Genomic DNA, 6763 nt, shown 5'->3' on the forward strand with positions numbered 1-6763 from the left:
ATGGATGTCTCAATGCCTCCTAAAAATGTGACTGAATTTGTTCTCTTGGGACTCACACAGAATCCTCACTTGCAGAAAATACAGTTCATTGTCCTTTTGTTCATTTTCCCATTCACTGTGATGATCAATTTGCTCATTGTCATCACCATCTCACTCAGCTCCACACTGTCAAAAGCTGCCACGTACTTCTTTCTCACTCACTTGTCCTTCATAGATGCCACCTTGACCTCTGTCGCCACCCCCAAGATTACCATTGACCTTCTGTACCAGAGGACAACCATCTCCTGGGGTGCCTGCCTGACTCAGCTTTTTTTAGAACACTTCCTCGAAGGATCAGAGGTCATTGTCCTCACTGTCGTGGCCTTTGGCTGCTACGTGGCCATCAGCAAACCTCCGCGCTACACGACCGTCATGCGACAGGGGCTCTGCCAGCTCCTGGTGGTGGTGGCCTGGATCAGGGGGATCCTGTATGCCACTGTGCAGATTCTCTTCATGTTCCTGTTCAATCTGACCTTTGTGGTCACAATGTCATTGACCACTTCATGTGTGATTTCTTCTCACTGATGGAGCTTGCCTGCAGCGACACCTACAGACTTGGAATGGTGGTGGCAGCTAACACAGAGGGCATGTCCTTGCTCATTTTTTCCATGCCACTTGTCTCCTACATAGTCATCCTGAGCTCTTTGAAATCTCATAGCTCTGAAGGAGAACGCAGGGCCCTCTCTACTTGTTGCTACACTTTGCAGAAGTGGTACTTTTTTTTGGTCCGTGTATATTCACCTACACAGGTCCTGTGGTCACTTATCCTGCCGACAAGTGGGTGGCTGTGTTCTTTGCAATGCTCACTCCCATGTGAAATCCTATCATTTGCACAGTGAGAAAGGCAGAAGTGAAAAATGCTGTGAGGAGTTTGTTGAAGAGGAGAGTAACTTAAGCTATTCACAATGCCATGAAAGTGATGATTTATATACAAACGGAGGATTATATCTGTTATAAGATGTTAACGAAAATTAAGAAATGTTTCAGATCATTGAGCAGGAAAAAAGGGACAGAAGCCAACATTTTGTTATAGCCTGGGGGAACAGAGACCAGAACTTGTCCCATGACTCGAGGGTGTGGCAAACTGTAGACATTTTTTAGCCATTTCAATGACTTTAATGTACTTTACCAAAGCGTCAATGTTCATGTTTATACGGCAGAGTAGGCAATGGAAGTAACATCTATAATGCCCCAGTTTGATGGTTGTAGAGTAATTTTTTGTCTAGAGTCTTACTGCTTTGTTACCAAATTCCTCATATATGTTACTTGGATGAAATTGGATTTTCCATAGGACTTTGACCTTAGAATTTCTATATTTGATTAGCCAGTGTCAAAGCAAGCACAGAAATAGAAATTCTTAGATAGATATATGCGGAAGGGACAGTTGAGTGAAGGAGTAATAGCTGAATTTTTTTTTTTTTTTTTTTTTTTGGTACTGTGAAAGTACCAAAAGCAAAACAAGAGACACCCACAAAAGGAGAACAGAATAATTCACAATCTGCCTCTAATTCTCTCCTTAAGATGTCCATCAGCAGATGAATGGATAAGGAAGCTGTGGTACATATACACAATGGAATATTACCCAGCCATTAAAAATAATTCGTTTGAATCAGTTCTAATGAGATGGATGAAACTGGAGCACATTATACAGAGTGAAGTAAGCCAGAAAGATAAAGACCAATAGAGTATACTAATGCATATATATGGAATTTAAAAAGATGGTAACAATAACCCTATATGCAAAACAGAAAAAGAGACACAGATGTACAGAACAGACTTTTGGACTCTGTGGGAGAAGGCAAGGGTGGGATGTTTTGAGAGAACAGCATCAAAACATGTATATTATCCAGGGTGAAACAGATCACCAGCCCAGGTTGGATGCATGAGTCAAGTGCTCAGGGCTGGTACACTGGGAAGACCCAGAGGAATCGGGTGGAGAGGGAGGCGGGAGGGGGGATTGGGATGGGGAATACATGTAAATCCATGGCTGATTCATGTCAATAATGGCAAAAACCACTACAATATTGTAAATTAATTAGCCTCCAACTAATAAAAATAAATGGAAAAAAAAATATTTTGAAATTAGTCTTAATTTGCTTGATTTTCTTCACTGCCTCCATGGATCACATTTTTAATATAAATAATATAATAAAAATAAGTATAGATATAAACATTTTCCATTTGAAGACTCAAGGAACCATTTGAAACAAGGTTAGGCATCTTTTGCAAATCTCAACAAGAAGCATATGGTTAGGTTCCAAAGCTTTTGATCTGTAGGTCTGCCACATACATGTACATCAAATTCACACTTTATTGTCTATCAGGCATTTTCACATCAGTTCACTTTTACAAATATTAAACTGGTAGTTCTATTATTATTATCCCAATTTTCCAGAGAAGTATATTGAAATCAAGAGAGTTTTACTAATTTGCTTGACTCACTTCACATGTTTCCCATACAAAATGTGTCAGGAACTATTACACTGGAATTCAGCTTCCTTTCAAAACTTTCACCTAAAAATCTTGCAATTCAGGTCATTGAAACTCAGTTTTACTTCCTTTCAGATGAAATATAGTTGTCTGTAGTATGCTGAGGTCTATAGATAAGAAATCTATCTGCAGTTTTAATGATTCGATTTTTCCTTGGTGTCAATGTTGTCAAACGTGTTTTAGCCTTGTTTCACATGTTTCAGCAGAATAAATATATTCCCTTTTTGAAAGTTCAAATTATGCCACTTCACTTTACAAAAGACCAGCATTAGTATAGTAATGTAACCTATAAAGGAAAAGAATATGAAAAAGAATACATATGCATGAAATATATATATATATATATATATCACTTTGCTGTGAATTTGAAACTAAAGCAACATTGTAAATTACCTGTACTTCATTAGAAGAAAAATGGAAAAATATCTTAAAAAACTCCCCAACATTAGTGTGAATGTAGACTGTTATTGACTATTAAAACCAAAAAAAGCCCTTTGTATTTATTTTCATTCATGAAAAGAAGTCCTAATGTAGGTCTTCATAAAAGTCAAATGTTAGCTAAGGTGAACCTTCAGAAAGTGGGGGATAGCTGCAATGCTCCTCTCTGCAGGTGAACAATACCTCCAGGCTTATACATTACTGAATTCAAATTATGAATGAAATAGATCCACTTGGTCATTGAATTTGAGAAAGTGACATTTGTGAAAAGTAACACCAGGGGACTGGTGTAGCCATGTGTGTTTCTTCTGAAAATCAGTGGGGCAGGATGTTTGGATCTGTTGTATAAGGAACCTTCAGTTTAATCTGGAATCTTCATTTGATGAAAATATTAGGCATTAAGTGAAGGGAGTGAGCTCATTACCATTGCAGGCCAATGATGAGGTACATTTTCACAGGTTCTTTACAGACTTTAACTCTCTTACTGGAGGAACAAGTATCAGTAGAAACATTTTTTTCTCCATTTTATACTAGAGGACAACGTGACTCAGTAAAGTTAAGCAAGAATAGGACGGTTTTTAAATTTGACTACCTGTACTCCTTCACTTCACAATACTCTTTGTTATCATGATGTGAAAATATCAAAACACAGATCTGCTCATTGGCCACGTTGTGAGGACTGCCACTGAGGCATCCTTCTCTTATTTCATTTGTGGAGGGGAAGCACTTTCTTCCCTTCATCTCCCTGTTGATCTCTTTTTCCCAGGTTACTTACACTATGTGGATTTCTGTTGTGTCAAAAAGAAGTCATCTGATGATCTCTTTTTGGCAGATATATTACCCTTCATGAGGACAATGAAAAATGGGTCATAAGGGGCTCAAGAAATGAAATTCAAATATTGAATTTCAAAGAAAATGACACAAATGGGAGAAAGACATCTACAGGAAAACAGAGCTACTCCATCATTGAGGAAATTGATACTTCGTTAGAACATGAAGGTAGCACCTTGAAGAGCTACATAGGTGCTATTTTCCATATGGCTTTTCGCATTTGTAAGCCTGTAGTGTTCACTCATTACTGGGAAAAGTGACTCCATAATCAATTCATTTTAGGAAATTTTCAGTTAAATTTATCCAAACAATACTCTTCTGTGTTTACAGTGGGTTAGAGAGTTATGGGAGCTGAATACAAAAATTTGAATAATTAAAAAACAACAACAACAGGATGGTTTGTAGGTGGAATTAAGATTCCAGTGGGAAATAGATGGATGCTGCTGCTGCTGCTAAGTCACTTCAGTTGTGTCCGACTCTGTGCAACCCCATAGATGGCAGCCCACAAGGTTCCCCTGTCCCTGGGATTCTCCAGGCAAGAATCCTGGCGTGGTTTGCCATTTCCTTCTCCAATGCATGAAAGTGAAAAGTGAAGTTGTGAGTTGTGTCACTCAGTTGTGTCTGACTCTTAGCGACCCCATGGACTGCAGCCTACCAGGCTCCTCCATCCATGGGATTTTCCAGGCAAGAGTACTGGAGTGGGGTGCCATTGCCTTCTCTGAAATTGATGTATAGTAAGTGAATAAAGAAAGAAGAAAAAAAAAAATGTCTTTTTGTTGGTAATAGTGAAAGGTTGTTGCTGAACGATAAGACGCTGGGATTCTTGGCCTCCGGAGGAGATAAATTCAATCCGGGACCAGAGACGAGGCTGGATCGCTGAGAGCTGTTGTGTAATAAAGTTTTATTAAAGTATAAAGGAGATAGAGAACGCTTCTGACATAGGCATCAAAAGGGGGCAAAAGAGTACTCTCCTCCTAGTCTTTAGCTGTATGTTATATAGTCACTCACAGTCTGTTAATGAAAAGAAAGGAATGTCTTAAAATTTAGAATGGCACCAGATAATTCATCCCTGGCCATAAAATGATTGACTTGAATCTTGTAGAAGGCAGATTACCAACAAATAGTTTCATTTACATAGATTAGGGGAACAATATCTGAGTAAGTAGGTTGGACTTACAGAGTCTGGGGTAAATTAACATATCTTAAGACAAACATTTCCATAAGAAAAAGAAATGTATTGGTTAACTCAAGGTTTGAGAATAGTTAGCCTCAGGTGAAACCAGGTGTCATAGCAACACAGCATTTTAAGAGAAACCTCCTTTTAAATTTGTATAGAGAAGAAAAAAATATATATATATCACTGGTTTGTTTCCTCCTGCCGCGTAAGAGAGATAAAAATGTCTGAAACTTGCAGCCTATTTCCTCCATTTGGAGACCCCTGGCCTTCCTGCCTGTTACCCTCTCAATAGGTAAGATGAGAAACATTTTATAAGGACATGATAGAGGTGAGCATTGGATATGGATTTGTGTAGTTGTTGGAAGCATGGAAAGAATTTCAGTTTGGTCTGAATTTAAATAGCCATATTAGCCCACACCACCTTTTTAAAGAATAGGTTATTTTAAAAACACGTATTTGAAATGGGAACAATAGTAGCTGCCCAAAGTGTTTGCTAAAAGTGTCTACATCCCAACGTGAGTTCCACTTTTCTCCTTCCACCCTGGGTGGCTCTGTCCAGTATCTGCAACGCGGTCTGACTGAGGCTCCTCTCAGGTTTCCATTTCTTCTTAGTCTGTGTGTGATTCCACGTGTGACCTTTAAGGCTGCAGTCTGTGTTTTCTGCAGCCCCCTAGCTCTCTGGAAAGGAATTCTCACTGATTTTAGAGTCATGTATGTATGGCGGATTACCTTTCCAGTTCAGGACACCTGAACTGAGGAGCTCTCTTTGGGTCTCAGATCCGTTGGCTCCTTTGGGAGACTCTCTGCAACTGGCTCGTCTCTTGTTTTGCGTGTTGCCTACCTGAGGTATGCGGCATGACTGCACCCTTATCTACCACTCCCATCAGTCTTGCTGTGAATCCTGCTATATATTTTTAGGAATAGAAGATCTGCTAGTCTTCAGGTCATTCTAATCAATAGCGATTCTGTAAATACCTGCAATTTTATTTTTTCTTTGAGAGTTACATGAATTCATGGTCTTTCTACTCCATCATGGCCACTTCACCCTGTATGTCTGTCTGTCTCAAGTATTACAGCCTAGCAACTTTATAAATGGTGTAACTTTTCATGAATTCCTTTGCATCTTTTCTTGTTCTATCATTTTTTCTTTAAAACTCAACTAAACATTGCTTTTGTTTGGAAGACTTCACTGATTCCAGTTTAACTGATATATTTCTACCCTGTGACACTTAGCATTTTGTCAATGTTCTAATAATATGACATTTTACATTAGTTTGGGATAGTTTGATGTGTCATTGTGTATCAAATCACTGGAGATAGGAAACTATGCCATTCTTAACTTGGTCATCACATTGTCTGTGTCACATTGGACACAAATTGATAATCTATTAATGGTCTTAATTTAAAGGATAAATTAAAAAGTTTAACTTATCATGCACTTAAAAGTTTTCCTGCTTGTTCTGTAGGTAAACTGATTCTAATATGTGAACTTAGCTCCTGTACCGACTCGCCAGATACAAGGAACAAAATAAGTTATTTTATCTTCTTGGGCCTCATGCAGAATCTGAAGAAGTAGAAAATCCGTTTAGCGATGTCTTACTCTTCTATATTTTGACCCTGGTGGGCAACCTACTCATTGTCATGATTCTAACCGTCAACAGGACCCTGAACTCACCAAAGTACATTTTTGTTGGCTAATCATTTTTAGATCTAATGTATTCCTTTTCTTCCTTAGGAAGCTTTGCTATGAACAAAGCTAGTGGAGGTGATTGAATTCTAGCTGAACTA

The 6763-nt window shown here is 38.6% G+C and overlaps 1 pseudogene; it reads left to right on the top strand.

Moving 5' to 3' along the window:
- LOC122445084 lies at nucleotides 1–934 on the top strand (annotated as a pseudogene).
- The last annotated feature ends 5829 nt before the right edge of the window (nucleotides 935–6763 follow it).

Source organism: Cervus canadensis, chromosome 7, assembly GCF_019320065.1.
Source record: "Cervus canadensis isolate Bull #8, Minnesota chromosome 7, ASM1932006v1, whole genome shotgun sequence".
Classification (NCBI taxonomy): domain Eukaryota; kingdom Metazoa; phylum Chordata; class Mammalia; order Artiodactyla; family Cervidae; genus Cervus; species Cervus canadensis.